General features: G+C 49.1%; 2 non-coding genes and 1 pseudogene across 2 annotated transcripts; all 3 read right to left on the reverse strand.

The window, feature by feature from the left end:
* Positions 1–5,756, reverse strand: part of LOC121873649 — an 8,256-nt pseudogene extending 2,500 nt beyond the window's left edge.
* Positions 5,757–13,050: 7,294 nt separating this feature from the next.
* On the reverse strand, positions 13,051–13,214 carry LOC121873647. The gene has a single exon (XR_006090290.1). It is a non-coding gene; the product is annotated as a 5.8S ribosomal RNA (ribosomal RNA).
* Positions 13,215–13,601: 387 nt separating this feature from the next.
* Positions 13,602–15,465, reverse strand: LOC121873648. Its single transcript, XR_006090291.1, has one exon. It is a non-coding gene; the product is annotated as a small subunit ribosomal RNA (ribosomal RNA).
* Positions 15,466–16,437: the final 972 nt, after the last annotated feature.

Here is a 16,437-nt window from a genome sequence, read left to right on the forward strand (position 1 = left end):
GATGGCTTTCCTGCCAGGGCCTAGGTCGTTTCGCAAGATGGCATTGCTGGCCCGGCTTCCAAAGAAGTTCTCCGCCCCCTTGCCATGCCAGGATGTACTCCACTCTTCCCTCTTCTTCCGCAACAGCGACCTTTTCAATTGAGACAAGGTGTTATTGTTTATATGGCCTACCCGAGTGTGCCTCGCCATTGCCCCGACTTCGCGACCCCAGAGACCCCCAGAGGCTATAAACCTTACTGCAGGGTCGTCTGAGGCCTCGAGACGCCGGAGCAGTCCCATCTTCTGCTGGGCAACGGTCTCCAGTAGCGAGGGCACTCCCACGCCCCCGTCTCTCATGGGTAGGCCAATGGCCGCTGTATTGAGTGTCCGAGGTAGGTGGAGCCATTGCCTGGTCCGGTCGCGAAGGGTCCTGTCTAGTGCCCTGAGAAGGTTCATAGAATAGGATCCCTTCACGTACCTATACTGAAGCCTCGGGATAATCTGAGACTTCAGTATCTTGATCTTTTGCAAGGGTTTCAGCGAAGAACCTCCTATTTTCTCCATGATGTTCTGGAGTTTTTGTTTTTCGCCATCGACCCTACTCCCCGGTCTCTCAAGTCCTGAGGGCCCCACCTGGAGCCCTAAGTACCTCACGTACTCATCAGGTTCAATTCTTGGTAGGTATTCGGCCAGACCCGTGGTCGAGTTCAGCATTGTGAAGCATTCCTCGGTCACGACCCTGAGCTTCATACCATACCTACCCCTTGCAGCCCGCTCAAGACCCAGTGTGGCGCACTTCGTGGGCTGCACGGCCAGTCCCCTCGCACCAAGGAACCGGTCGAGCTGATTCAGGCTCCTCTGCATCCCGAGCCTGGACTCAGAGACTATTACCAGGTCGTCCGCAAATCCTGTCACCGCCACCGACGTTACATCGTCGAGGCGGTATCCAACGGCAGGACCCAGGGACTCCAGGTACTCATCCACCATGGCACAGAAAAGGAAGGGCGACAATGGACATCCCTGCTTCACTCCTCTGGTCATGGAGATGGGGTCTGACTCCCCGCCGGGAACGCAAATGCTTGTCCCTACGTGGCTGTAAAGATCCTTCACAACATCAAGAAGGTGGTTAGGCGTATCCAAGCGCCGAAGTGCCCTGTCGAGAGAGGTGTGCGACACAGTGTCGAACGCTTTGGCTACGTCGACAAAGGTGATATAGATGTTACGCTTCTCTCTCCGGGCGTGCCTTATCAGTCCCTCTACGAGTGCTAAGTTCTCACTCCACCCGTCGACGGACCTAAAGGCCTTCTGGCTTATACTTGTATTAGCACTCTCCACCATCCGGAATGCGAGGATCTTACAGTACGCCCTAACGATGTGGGACCCGATTGTAATTGGACGCCAATTAGAGGGGGTCCCAAGCGGCGATTTTTTGGGAAGCATGGACGTTCTGCTGTTTTTCGTCCATTGAGGAACCCGTGCCAAATACAGCCATGTATTCAATATTCTTAGGAGAACCCTCGGCCCTAGCCTTCGTAGCGATCCCGTGTCGAGCTCTGGGTTCTCCGGACCTACTGCGGTCTCCGGTCCACGAAGTGCGCCCACCACCTCTTTGCCGGCTATGGGGTCAAGAATTGTTAGCATCCTGTCATTCGTGCGCACCTCAACATGTTCATCATCCGGGGGCGATTCAGCAGCAAACCTCGGTCGGAATTCCGCTACGAATTCATCGACCGAGGGCCTCTCGCCCTCGAATTCGACATCGTTGATGATCTTATTTGCGATCTTCTTTGGACTACGTTTGTAAGCCCTTTGTGTCTGTGCATACTCCATTCTTTTTCTGACTCTCCTGGGTAGGTGACTATAACTGGGCGACACTCTATTTACTCCTTGCCGAGGCGTTCTACCAGAGAATAGCCTCGGCTTATGTGCCCGCAATGCAGCCTCCAGCCCATTCAGCGCCATCTCGACGTGGTGTTCCGTCAGGCCATCTGGGGACGGAATGGCCCGCAGCACTGAATTGAGACTGACGACCAATGCGTCACCCTCCTCCTCCTCCTCGCTGATAGCCCTCAGATGCTCCCATAACTTGACCCTCGCCCCCAGCTCCGGGGCGATATCCCGCTCTGGGTCACTCCCAGAGTCATCAGGGTGAGAGGGGTCAGGATCGTTGACCCCCTCGGGTAGCTCATCTTGTATGAGGGCTCTTGTGCCGCCTCCAGCCCCATTGGTTGATCTGGGGCTGCTTCCAGGGTCTTCTGTTTCCTGGAGGCCACTTCGTACGATGTTCCTGTACTTTTGGGTCTTGCCCATAGCCTCAAGCGTTCCAGCCGGATTGTCCCCTCCGGGAGGCTTCCAATCAACACTTGGTTGATTTTGGAAACCCCCCTTCCTGACCGGAGGAGTTTCACCTCCTCCGCCACTAGGAGCATTTCCTGTGTGGAGTAGGCAACCCGCCTGGCAGGCTCGAGGGTTTAGTTGTAGGTCCCCTTGTGCATATGACGAGTGTGTTGGGTAAGTCCCACCGGAGTTGGGAATGTCCTTCCACACTCGCCACATGTGTGGTGTTGGGGACCCGCGCATACCTGCTGCTCCTCTAGGGAAGAGCTTTTGAAGTGGACTGCACAGACTTTAGGGTCGCTAAGTGGCAATTGACATTAGCCACACCTGATTTCTAGAGTCGCTCGGTGCGAGGACCTGGTGTGGTTTGCGTATGCCTTAGCAGATCTAAAAGAGGCACCGCAAATTCCACACCGGATTTTGTCAAAGGACCCCGCACCTTTATACTCCATGGTCACGATCAAGTTTGTCGTTTCGGGTGTCGCTCCTGGTCCCGATATGCTGGGTCTGTCAGTTGTGAGTGTGTCCTCGGCCGCTGACTTGTCATAGTTACTCCCGCCGTTTACCAGCGCTTGGTTGAATTTCTTCCCTTTGACATTCAGAGCACTGGGCAGAAATCACATTGCGTCAACATCCATCAAAGACCATCGCAATGCTTTGTTTTAGTTAGACAGTCGGATTCCCCTGGTCCGTGCCAGTTCTAAGTTGATCGCTGGGCGCCAGCCGAAGTGGGATTGTAGTGAACCGAACGGCCACGCCTCCCCCCCCCCGCACCTCCTACTACAAGAGCTTTGGAGGGACGGCGAACACCTCCCGAGAACACGCCCACGCAGCCTAGCGCGTTCCACGGAAGGGCCGGAGGTACGCCGGTCCGAGCTCGGTTTAGAGAGGCGCTAGGCCACAGTAGCGAGCCCCGCACGAGAGAGGAGCGCACATGTGCGACATCATCCCTCGCCGGACGAACCACGGCAGTTTGCCCTAACGTCCCTACCATCACCTCGCCCAGTCCTGCGCCCAAACCCAGGCCCGCTTCCCGCACAGGCCCGACTGGCCCGATCCTCAGAGCCAATCCTTATCCCGAAGTTACGGATCTAATTTGCCGACTTCCCTTACCTACATTAGTCTATGGACCAGAGGTTGCTTACCTTGGAGACCAGATGCGGTTATGGGCACGCACAGGCCCAAAAAGCAGACGCCGCCGGAAACGAGTTCCGACAATGCTGCCTGGGATAACCACCCTCGCATTTTTCACGGACCGGCGGTGGCACTCGGGACGCAGCAAGAACCGCGGCGTTCTACGGCTAATCGTCTTACCAACGCCCTCTCTCTGAATGAGAGATTTCTAGGGCACGGCGCCTTAAACAGAAAAGAGAACTCTTTCCCGGACCACCGCCGGTGGACGCGAACTGGTTTTAGTTGCCAGGACCCTTCGCGGGCATGTAGCATTCCCAAAGGGCACACACACACCCGCTAGGGTTCCAGGCCTGGTTACGGAATAAGTACCGTATTCCCTTTTGCCACTCATCCTTTGGCCTTTCACTTTGTTAGACTGCGTTATATAAGACCGAGGTAGATAGATAGATAGAACCCCTACTTAGTTCTTCTTCTTCTCCTCTGCTCGTGTTGCATTTGCCTCGAGCGTGGATCAGGCCTTAGCCCTGGGCTTAGGAGCGACTAACCCATGTCCAACTGATGTTCATATGGAACCCTTCTCCGCTTCGGTCATCAAGGGAGTCTCTCTCCAGTATTTGCTACTACCACCAAGATCTGCACCAGTGGCGGCTCCAGGCCGGCTAACGCAGAAACCCTTCAGCGCTCACCACTGCGACCCTCCTACTCACCGGGGCTTCGAGACCTCGCCTTGAGAGCGAGGCCGGTAGTGCGCCCGGCGGTCGAGTATCGGGAGAATGCTTGAGCGCCATACCATTTTAAGGGCTAGTTGCTTCGGCAGGTGAGTTGTTACACACTCCTTAGCGGATTCCAACTTCCATGGCTACCGTCCTGCTGTCTATAGCAACCAACGCCTTTCAATGGGATCTGAATGAGCATTCATTTAGGCCCCTTAACTCGACGTTTGGTTCATCCCACAGCGCCAGTTCTGCTTACCAAAAGTGGCCCACTAGATACTCAGATTAGTCGCCGGAGCTTCATCCCTACAAGCAGGCTCGGCATCTCACCCATTTAAAGTTTGAGAACACGTTGATTTCGTTTCGTCCCCATGACCTCTAATCATTCGCTTTACCGGATGAAATTCACCCTGCGAGTTCCAGCTATCCTGAGGGAAACTTCGGAGGGAACCAGCTACGAGATGATTCGATTAGTCTTTCGCCCCTATACCCAGCTCCGACGATCGATTTGCACGTCAGAATCGCTACGGACCTCCACCAGAGTTTCCTCTGGCTTCATCCTGGCCAGGCATAATTCACCATCTTTCGGGTCCCAACATATATGCTCATGGTACTTGACGACTGCCCGCGAGCCTGCCCCGGTGCGCCTCCGCCGTTTACCGACGGCCCGCTTCCGGGGACTGACAGCACCGCGGCGTCTTGGCAAGTCCCGGGCCTGCGCCCCCCCCTCCCATGAGGGGAAATTAAACTTCGACCATCGCCCTGACGACCTCCACCACATGCAACGTCCAGAGACGGGGGAAAGTATCTCACCCGCTTGTCGCGGCGTGGGCGAGGCCGCAGGCAGCCGGTCAGGGATCGGCCCAAGACGCACCGGAGAGCCTGTTACAGCTGCCCCGGGCGCCCGTCACTTTCATTTCGCCTTTGGGTTTAGTGAGCCCATTGACTTGCACACATGTTAGACTCCTTGGTCCGTGTTTCAAGACGGGTCGGGTGGATCACCGACCTTTTGCACACCGCGAGGGCAAAACCGCCGCCGAAGCGGCGGCAAGCACTTCTCGACGACCGTCGCAGGGCAGCCAGGACACCGGTGGTTCCCCCCGTCGCGCGGGTCTCCCCCCCAGACTAGCTGAGAGAGAGTCGGCGGCGAGGTACCAGTCCCCGGCAACGGGTCGCGGTGACCTACTACGAGGCGAAATACGCCCGCCGACGCCAGCGTGAGTAGGGGCGCGCCCAAACATTTTTGGGTCGCTCAATTACAACACCCCACCCAGCCGACAGCTGCACTTTCAAGCAACCCGACTCTACAGAGAGGCCCTTTCCGACCGTCCCATCTGTACCCTCACGGGCGCCGCCATACGGGCCTGTCACCCTCCATGGGCAGTGGCCGCTTTCAAGCTTGACTTAGATGGTAGGGGACGGCGTGCTGGACCCTCTGAAACGCAACACCCCTCGTGCCCGAAGACATCGAGGTTATGCGCTGGGCTTTTCCCGGTTCAGCCGCCCTTACTAAGGGAATCCCTGTTGGTTTCTTTTCCTCCGCTTATAAATATGCTTAAATTTGGCGGGTAGCTCTCTCCTACTACGAGGTCGATCGTGGTCTCATCATCGTTAGGGGGAACATGTTCCCCAACCACGAAGCGGAAGACGCTCTGCCACCGACTTTCTTCACCACCGACATTACCACGTGCTGCTGCAAAAGACATACACAGGAAGGTTTGAGGGGCTTGTCGCGGGGGTACCAAGCGGCCATGGCGCCGGTACTCCCACCCCTGACTCCGTTCCTTCATATTCTTACGACTGAGAGAGAGGAAGGTTTGAGGGGCTTGTCGCGAGGGTACCAGCAACCATGGCGCCGGTACTCCCACCCCTGACTCCGTTCCTTCTTATTCTTAAGACAGAGAGAGAGAGAGAGAGAGGAAGGTTTGAGGGGCTTGTCGCGGGGGTACCAGCGGCCATGGCGCCGATACTCCCACCCCTAACTCCGTTCCTTCTTATTCTTCTGCTTCTTAAGACAGAGAGAGAGAGATAAAGGAAGGTTTGAGAGGCTTGTCTCGGGGGTACCAGCGGCCATGGCGCCGGTACTCCCACCCCTGACTCCGTTCCTTCTTATTCTTCTTCTTCTTCTTCTTCTGACAGAGAGAGGAAGGTTTGAGGGGATTGTCGCAGGGGTACCAGCGGCCATGGCGCCGGCACTCCCACCCCTGACTCCGTTCCTTCTCATTCTCAACGAGCAGCTTAGGTGCTCGGCCCTCTCAGCAACATCAATAGTGGTAAATAGCCAATAGGAAAAGTGTTCCAGCAGAACATCTCTCGCAGTCATATACACAGTTTTAATGCATATACGCTAGTGTTCCGCCCTTACTCGGCCGCACCTTTGCCGCTTAAACTTTGACCTCTTTCCACGTTCCCGCATGCCACAGCAGTGGCACTTGTTTATCCGGAGAAAGAGAGCGAGAGTCGCAGTATTAATTGGCGTGAGCGGCCTTTCCGGCTGCAGAACTAGTGCTCTATCCCGGCGAGCGCCGTTATGAGGCGCAACACCGTCTTTAACGTGTTTAGAGAGAACTCCCCCTGCCTCCCTCCCAGGCCTGTCATGAGATAGACGTGGACTCGTGGCGAACTCTCAAAGAGAACGCCCACACCGCGTCTGACCGTGGGAGAGGGTGGAGGAGCGCGTGAGGAAGAGCACGGCGTCACCCAAACATTCTCGTCCCGACGAGAGCAATTGTCATCTCTCTGCCTGCGCCACTACATGGTAGACTGCGGGCCCAGGCGCACTCATCAATTTAGGTTCCACTGCAATGCATGCCAAGCACTCTTTTCGAGGTGATAGACGAAATTCCGGCGGGGCTTACTTAAAAGATATCCGACCCGGTTTCGTTTCCTCTTCGTGGGATGGAGTGCTTCTTCTCCGAGGACTGCTGGACCCGGAGCTGCGAAGACCTGCCTCTTTTGCTGCGTGTTTGAGCAGTCTGCAACTTTGTTGTGATAAGACACTCAATCCTAGTGATTGTACTTACTCAACATAGTGACGGTGTAATTACCATCACAGATTGTACGGAAAATTCCAACTTTTGGAAAAAACAAATATTTGGGCTCCCCAAATTTTGACTACTACCCGTGCGTCTACGTCCTGGATTGGCCAATCAGTGGTGCCCCACGGTGGCGTGATACATGCACGTTTACTGCGGTGCTCTGATTGGCTAACCGAACGTGGCGTGGTAGGTAGGCTGTTTCTACTCTCTAAGTCCTCTTCTTTCCTTTTTTCATCCCCCTCATGCACTCCGTTCTTTGAACGGGAGGCGGGACTTAGCGATACGGTCGATCCGGCAAGGGAACCTGTGATAGTGCAGGGCACCCCTTGTCCGGGGGTCACCGGTAGGTGGCAACTTTCTTAGACATAACTATAGTCACAGGTAACCTGGGTGCAGAACCCTACGAGCCCGACGCCCGTCCAAGAGGGGGGGGCGGGGTCACTGCTCCCAGGCAGGAGCCCTGTGTTATAGGTAGGATTAGATGTAATCAAGAAGATGACAACAAGCATTAGAATAAAACATAGAGATAAGGGACACTCTATTGGAAAGGGAAAAGTGGCAGAAATCACTTACAACAAATTGCAAGTCCCACTAACACGAATATTCAGCACCAATGAAGGTTTTAAAGTAATCTGTAAAGATGACTTTGATTCAGATAAAATCCTTTCAAAAGAAGCCAGAGATATATTTTACAATGAAGGCCTTGTTGTTGTCATGCCACCAGAACAAAAAGCAAAAAGATCAGTTTTCGTTCGTCAAGTCGACCAAGAGATCGGGAGGAAGACATCTGAAGACCTGAAGGATGAACTGGAACGCCAAAACAGGTGGATGAAGATTGAAGAAGTCATTAAGATAAAAGACTATACTCATGTTTTTAAGATTACTTTTGAAGAAGTGTCAATGGCTGAGAAAGTTTTACAACAGGGCTTTCTAATATTCAACATGTCAGTCACACCACATCAAATAAAGAAGGAGACATTCATCAGTCTGCAAACTTGCTTCTCCTGCTACAAATATGAAGAACACACAACGAGAGACTGTCCGGAAAAAGAAAAAAGTACTGCTCAGATTGTGCAGGCGACGACCATACCTACACTGAATGTAAGAATACACATGTTGGCTGTCTCAACTGTAAGAGAAACGGGAATGCATACATAGGACATAGGACGTTAGCAATGGCATGCCCAATAAAAAAACACATGATAAAGTACAAGGAACAAGAAACAAGGAAAAAGGAACAAGAAAAGAAGGACACGACATACGTCGAAATAGCCAAGAGAGCGGTCCAAGAGGCTCACAGACCAGAATCCACCATATTAAACCTAAGTGAGCCAATACATGATAAGGTAATGATTAGTATGATCCATGCACATTTGCACAATATCATTGCACCCGGATCATACAATGAGGAATTAAGGAAAATGTTTAAATTGAATAGCCTACCAGAGATGATATTTCCAGAGAATCCACAATCCGAAAAACTATTTCAGGCAACATACGCAAGCGAACTGAGAGAAAGACTACAGCTAGACAAACAAAGGTTTGAGCAAGGAGCAACAGCTGATACACAAGGAACACAAGCGACTGATAGAGATCCCAGACAGATGACTAGAAGTGACAAAGAGAAGATAGAAATAACAAAAGGACAGACTATAAGACAAAGGAGTAGGAGGAGAGAATATATGATGGAAACTGAACACAATATACAACCTGAATCTGCTGAAGATATTGGATTAAAAGTTATCACTACAACAAAACATGGAATTCCAACATCGAGACCAACAGGAGGGACAATAGTAAAAAACTGTGAAGGAGGGATATATAAGTGGACATATCAAGAAAAATCCCCAAGTGAAGATTATGTCTGGTCACTAATTACTACGGACAAACTAAAGATTACGACCAATGACTTTAAAATAGTAGACCCGTCAGAGTTTAGATGAGTCAGAAGCGGGAAACAGGATGATAGGTCTCCACTTCAACAGTTACAATCCAAGTATAAGAAATAATGGACAATAGACAAACAGTAAGAACTTTAAGAATAATACAACACAACGTAAGAAACTGGAAGACCGAGAGAATTAACCTAAGTAATATATATCAAGAAATTGACCCTGACATTATACTAATAAACAGTCACGGTGAGACAGAAAACAACAACATAAAACTCTTTAACTATTATGTAAACCAAAGAAATAAATCGGGCGAGAAAAATGACGGAGTAGCTATAGCGGTTAAAAGAAACTTAAAATTTAAACTAATTGATGACTTCCAGGATGAATTTCTAGCAATAAAAATAAATACAACTCAAGGAGACGTAATTATTGCTACTACTTATCTGCCACCGAGACGACCCTACTTACCTATAGAAGACCTATTAAAATTGGCTAACAATAGTCATCCGATGTACATCTTAGGAGACTTTAACGCCAGACATAGGATCTTTGACAATACAAATAATAACGTCGTGGGAAACGCCCTTAATCAATTAATAAATTTAGGGAAAATCAACCATCTGGGTCCTAACTTTCCAACCTGGAGAAATCACAATACACAATCGACACCAGACAAAATTTTTACCAACAACAAAGCCTTTTTCAATTACCATATAATACAGGGACCTCTTACAGGCAGTGACCATCTGCCAATTATACTAACACTGTCAACAAGCCCCATACAGATACCAATAAAAAAGAGACTGAAAATGAGTAAAACAGACTGGGACAGCTTCAAAGACGACTTAAGTAATCACCACTCGATTAACCTACAAGGGAAAACAACAGAAGATATAGACTCAGAAATGGACAGACTGCACTCAGCAATAAAAACATCTATAACCAAACACACTCCTACTTCACACTTTAGAACATTACCCAACAACAGACTATCAGAAGAAGTTAAATTAATCCAGACCTATTACAATGAAATAAACAGGTATATGGAAAGACACGGCAGTAACAGATGGCTATATACGACACAGATAGCACTACAGATAAAATTAAGAGACGCATGTAAGGAAGCAAACAATAAAAAATGGAATGATATTATAATGGCGGCTGACATGACTAAAGACACAAAAACATTTTGGACTTCCATAAACAAGATGATGAGGCACAACAAGCAAAAAACACCATACATTAAAGACCAAAATGGAACAAAATTGTACGAGGAAAATGAACAAGAGTCAGCATTCAAAAGGGAATGGGTAAAAGTTTTTAAAATATCAGATGAGGAAAATGAAGATTTTGATAGTGAACACGAAGAAAGGATAGAAGAAGAAATGGGAAGACATATACATAGAATCACCCCAAGGCAATATATAGACTATAACTTATTACCTAATATTCAAATAATAACCATGGGAGAAATGATGCACTGTCTGAGGAAGTTTAAGGAAAAAGCCCCTGGGCTCACAGGTATTACACGAAATATGATCATGAATCTACCTGAAAACATTTTAAATACACTATTAAACATTTATAACGCATGCTTAATAACTGGTTACTTTCCTGACAAACTAAAATATGCTAAAATGATATTTATTCCCAAGGAGGGTAAGGACAATAAGGAAATATTAAACTACAGGCCAATATCTTTATTAGAAATTACTGGGAAACTCTTGGAAAAAATTTTAAATACAAGACTTATAGCCTTTTTAACACAACATGGGAAAACTAACAGCAGACAACATGGATTTATGCCCAATAGAAATACCCTAACTGCAATAGCTATAATAATGGAAATAATTGCAATAGAAAAAAGCAAGGGTAACCAGATCAATATAATTTTAAGGGATGTTTCTAAGGCCTTTGATAAGGTTTGGCATTTAGGCTTAAAATATAAAATATTAAAACTGGGACTTAATGAATACTTTCTAAGAATATTGTGTAACTATTTAGATGGTAGGAGAGCACAAATTCAAATTGGAAACTTTTTGGGAACTATGTTTAATCTTGAGAGTGGAGTACCTCAAGGAGGATGCCTTTCTCCAACACTATATACAATTTATACTTCAGACACACCTCAACCTACCCCCTTTAGCGAATATGTAATGTTTGCTGATGATATTACTCAAATAGTATCATACCCAGGAAAATCAACCCAATTTATGGCACTCTACACGGTAAGAGCGATAAAAAACATAAATGATTTTGAGAAAAAATGGAAAATTAGGACAAATAAGAACAAATTCAAGATAATACCAATAGCCAAGATTAAAACAAGTCCAGTAATAGTCGACCAGGAACTATACCCATACGACACTGAAGGCAGGATGCTTGGATTAAAACTAACAAAAAGAGGATATATAACATACTTAAAAGATAAAGAACGACAGGCAAGAATAAGATTATCAAAAATAAAACGCTTTAAGAACCTTAGCATTAATAACAAGAGAAAGATATATATTGCCCTTGTCAAATCAATTATGGACTACCCACCCATCCCATTGAACACCCTTAGTAAAACGTGCATTAAAAGGTTACAAACAGTACAAAATATAGCCCTTAGATTTATATATAACATAAAATATACAGACCACATCAGTAATGAACAGCTACACAAGAGAGCAAATCTCTTAGCAATCAATGTAGATATACACAACAAAGCTGTAAATATTTGGAAAAAAGTGACTGAACTTAACACAGAAACATATCAAAACTGGATAAATAATATAGACAACGAAGAATTCCAAGAACACAGTTGGTTTAAATCAGCCAGGAAGAAAGTAATTGAACCATCTCCTGCCCCAATATACTGTACATATAAAACATTAATAGAGAGAATAAAAGATGAGAGTGACCTACCAGCTCCACAAGAACCTGGCAGGCCTCTCCATACAGTGTACCTTTAGACTAACATAACTAATATTTAACATTTAACATTTAACATTGAACTAACATCTTAGCCAAAAAAAAATGTGACTACCCTCCCAGCTACACAAGGACCTGGGCGGGCTCACTAACTCCGAAAAAAAAAATAATAATAATAATAATAATGTGATTACCCTCCCAGCTACATCAGCTAGGAAGAAGTAATTGAACCACCTCCTGCCCCAATATACACATTTACACATAAAACATTACTAGAGGAATAAAGATGAGAGTGACCAACCAGCTCCACTAAGAACCTGGCAGGCCTCTCCATACAGTGTACCCTTAGACTAACACAACTAACACTTAACTAACACCTCAAAAAAAAAATGTGACTACCCTCCCAGTTACACAAGGACCTGGGCGGGCTCACTAACTCCAACAATAATAAAAATAATAATAATAAGCAGCATTATATAAATAAACCAATATTATTACAAAGGTCTGACGACCCAAGGGAGCAGAACAAAGATAAAACACCAATAAGAAAGATGAAGCGATCTGGTTGAGCCCAGATTCTTTCTACTTCTGCTGTATTTCAGTTTCACCACTTTTCCCTCAACCCCTAATAATCTTCTTTCACCTCTTAACTAAAGACTTCGTACTCGTACTCTTCTCCGAGAGAGAAGGAGGAGGACGTGTGCCTCTTAGAACATGTGCAGCATCAGCCATGAGCGGCGGACGGCCATTCGTGTCTCTGTGGACAGCAGGCAAAAGAGCGCCTCCAGTTACTTGCGAGGGCGACAACTGTCGTCGGGACGGGACACACACACATGTGTGTGTGCCCGGCTTTGTTGTGGTTGAATGTGGGTGCGCCAAGTCCATGGACTTGCTAGTGATAGGCTTGTTTTTAAGGGCACGCCTCGGGCAAGGCGCGGGCGATTAAACCCCAAGGCGGAAGCTCGGTTCGGGTTACCCTCGTGTCGGGGAGACAGTCAGCAGGCACCGAACTCGCAGCAACCGATGGATGTATATTTCCGACCCTCGTAGAGGAGTGGCGGCGACAAGCTCATATGGCTGCCGCCGCCACAATATGCGTTGAACTTGTCGATGTATCTGGTATTCTTGCGATTCACATACCGACACGCAGTTTGCTGCGGTCTTCATCGACCCACGAGCCGAGTGATCCCCCGTTAAGAGTTGTGAATTTCCCATTTGGTCTTTTTGCGACTAACCATCACAGGTAGAGTCTCAATGAAAGGGTTTGACAGACATAGCCCAAGTTTGTGGTTTGGGTTTGGCCGGACGGCTTGTTGATGTTTTTTGACACTAGAATTTCACTCTTTTTGGGTCAAGAGGCTTATTCGCTGGTAGTAAGGAACGGACGGGCAGCCGTCCAAAGCCCCGTCCGTCCTCCTCCGGTCATTGCGCTCTCGCCTGAGTGTGGTCCACCCACAGCGTGGTACCTATTTTTGGTGCGGGGGCCGGGATTGTCCTCTTTCGCTGCTGGAGTTGCCAGAGCAGAGCCCGAGACCGCCCAAATCAGGATAGTAGTAGTTTTAAGAGCGCCCCGTTCTCTTTCTCTCTGTTAATGATCCTTCCTCAGGTTCACCTACGGAAACCTTGTTACGACCTTTACTTCCACTAAATGATCAAGTTTGGACATCTTTCCGTCAGCTCGAGGCGACGACCCCAGAAAACCCTCGCGGGCAACGGGGCCGACAATCCAAGAGCGCCAGTCCGAAGGCCTCACTAAATCATTCAATCGGTAGTAGCGACGGGCGGTGTGTACAAAGGGCAGGGAAGTAGTCAGCGCAAGCTGATGACTTGCACTTACTGGGAATTCCTCGTTCATGGGAAACAATTGCAAGCCCCAATCCCTATCAAGAAAGGCTTTGAACGGGTTACCCGCTCCTCTCGGAGGGGGAAAACTCGTTGATCCCTTCGGTGTAGCGCGTGCGGCCCAGAACATCTAAGGGCATCACAGACCTGTTATTGCTCAATCTCGTGCGGCTAGAATTGCCGCTTACCCCTCTAAGAAGAAGTTGCGAACTGGACACCATTTTCTGGAGATCCGTCGACTACTTAGTAGGCCAGTGTCTCGTTCGTTATCGGAATTAACCAGACAAATCGCTCCACCAACTAAGAACGGCCATGCACCACCACCCACCGAATCGAGAAAGAGCTCTCAATCTGTCAATCCTTCCCGTGTCTGGGCCTGGTGACGTTTCCCGTGTTGAGTCAAATTAAGCCGCAGGCTCCACTCCTGGTGGTGCCCTTCCGTCAATTCCTTTAAGTTTCAGCTTTGCAACCATACTTCCCCCGGAACCCAAAGACTTTGGTTTCCCGGAAGCTGCCCGCCGGGTCATGGGAAGAACGCCGGCGGATCGCTAGTTGGCATCGTTTATGGTTAGAACTAGGGCGGTATCTGATCGCCTTCGACCCTCTAACTTTCGTTCTTGATTAATGAAAACATCCTTGGCAAATGCTTTCGCAGTAGTTCGTCTTGCGACGGTCCAAGAATTTCACCTCTAGAGTCGCAATACGAATGCCCCCGCCTGTTCCGATTAGTCATTACCTCTGGTTCCGAAAACCAACAAAATAGAACCGAGGTCCTATTCCATTATTCCATGCATCACCATTCGGGTCATTCAAATAGCCTGCTCTGAGCACTCTAATTTTTTCAAAGTAAACTCTCCGGCCACTCGGGACACTCGACAAAGAGCATCCCGTAAGCCGGCGGGTGGCTGTTCGAGCGTGACAGTAAACACCGGGCGGTGCACCGTCAGTCCGGAACTGAGATCCAACTACGAGCTTTTTAACCGCAACAACTTTAATATACGCTATTGGAGCTGGAATTACCGCGGCTGCTGGCACCAGACTTGCCCTCCAATGGATACTCGTTAAAGGATTTAAAGTGTACTCATTCCGATTGCGAGGCCTCGGATGAGACTCACATCGTTATTTTTCGTCACTACCTCCCCGTGCCGGGAGTGGGTAATTTGCGTGCCTGCTGCCTTCCTTAGATGTGGTAGCCGTTTCTCAGGCTCCCTCTCCGGAATCGAACCCTGATTCCCCGTTACCCGTTATAGCCATTGTAGGCGCATAACCTACAATCGAAAGCTGATAAGGCAGACACTTGAAAGAAGCGGCGCCGGTGCGGAGACCGTGCGCTCAGCCCGAAGTTATTCAGATTCACCACAGGTGGGTTACGGACCGGGGCCCGACCAGTTTTGAACTAATAAAAGCGCTCTTCCCTTGCGGTCAGAGACCAATTGCATGTATTAGCTCTAGAATTGCCACAGTTATCCAAGTAAGTGGGTTTACAGATTCAATGAAACATAGCTGATTTAATGAGCCATTCGCGGTTTCGCCGTAAATCGGCTTGTACTTACACATGCATGGCTTAATCTTTGAGACAAGCATATGACTACTGGCAGGATCAACCAGGTAGCTGCTGCTGTTGGCGGCGCCTATCACGGCGGCCAAAATAGTGAGAGAGATTGAGAGAGAGGCAGAAGACATTGGGCGAGGGACCGCACGTTGGCCTTAGAGAAATAGCAAACCAGATGATCAGATCTAACTGCACCTTCTCTTGCTATCCTCGGCGCCGGCAGCGCCACCGTGTGTGCCAATCTCCTCCCTTATCCGCTCCTCTTTGCCCCAGCTCCAGCGAGGCAGAAGACATTGGGCGAGGGACCGCACGTTGGCCAATCTCCTCCCTTATCCGCTCCTCTTCTCTTTGCCCCAGCGAGGCAGCCGACATTGGGCGAGGGACCGCACGTTGGCCTTAGAGAAATAGCAAACCAGATGATCAGATCTAACTGCACCTTCTCTTGCTATCCTCGGCGCCGGCAGCGCCACCGTGTGTGCCAATCTCCTCCCTTATCCGCTCCTCTTCTCTTCTCTTTGCCCCAGCTCCAGCGAGGCAGAAGACATTGGGCGAGGGACCGCACGTCCGTGTGTGCCAATCTCCTCCCTTATCCGCTCCTCTTCTCTTTGCCCCACTTCCAGCGAGGCAGCCGACATTGGGCGAGGGACCGCACGTTGGCCTTAGAGAAATAGCAAACCAGATGATCAGATCAAACTGCACCTTCTCTTGCTATCCTCGGCGCCGGCAGCGCCACCGTGTGTGCCAATCTCCTCCCTTATCCGCTCCTCTTCTCTTTGTCCCAGCTCCAGCGAGGCAGCCGAAATTGGGCGAGGGACCGCACATTGGCCTTAGAGAAATAGCAAACCAGATGATCAGATCAAACTGCACCTTCTCTTGCTATCCTCGGCGCCGGCAGCGCCACAGGTGTGTGCCAATCTCCTCCCTTATCCGCTCCTCTCCTCTCCTCTTTGCCCCAGCTCCTCTTTGCCCCAGCTCCAGCGAGGCAGCCGACATTGGGTGAGGGACCGCACGATGGCCTTAGAGAAATAGCA

Source organism: Homarus americanus, unplaced genomic scaffold, assembly GCF_018991925.1.
Source record: "Homarus americanus isolate GMGI-L3 unplaced genomic scaffold, GMGI_Hamer_2.0 scaffold11563, whole genome shotgun sequence".
NCBI classification, from domain to species: Eukaryota; Metazoa; Arthropoda; class Malacostraca; order Decapoda; family Nephropidae; genus Homarus; species Homarus americanus.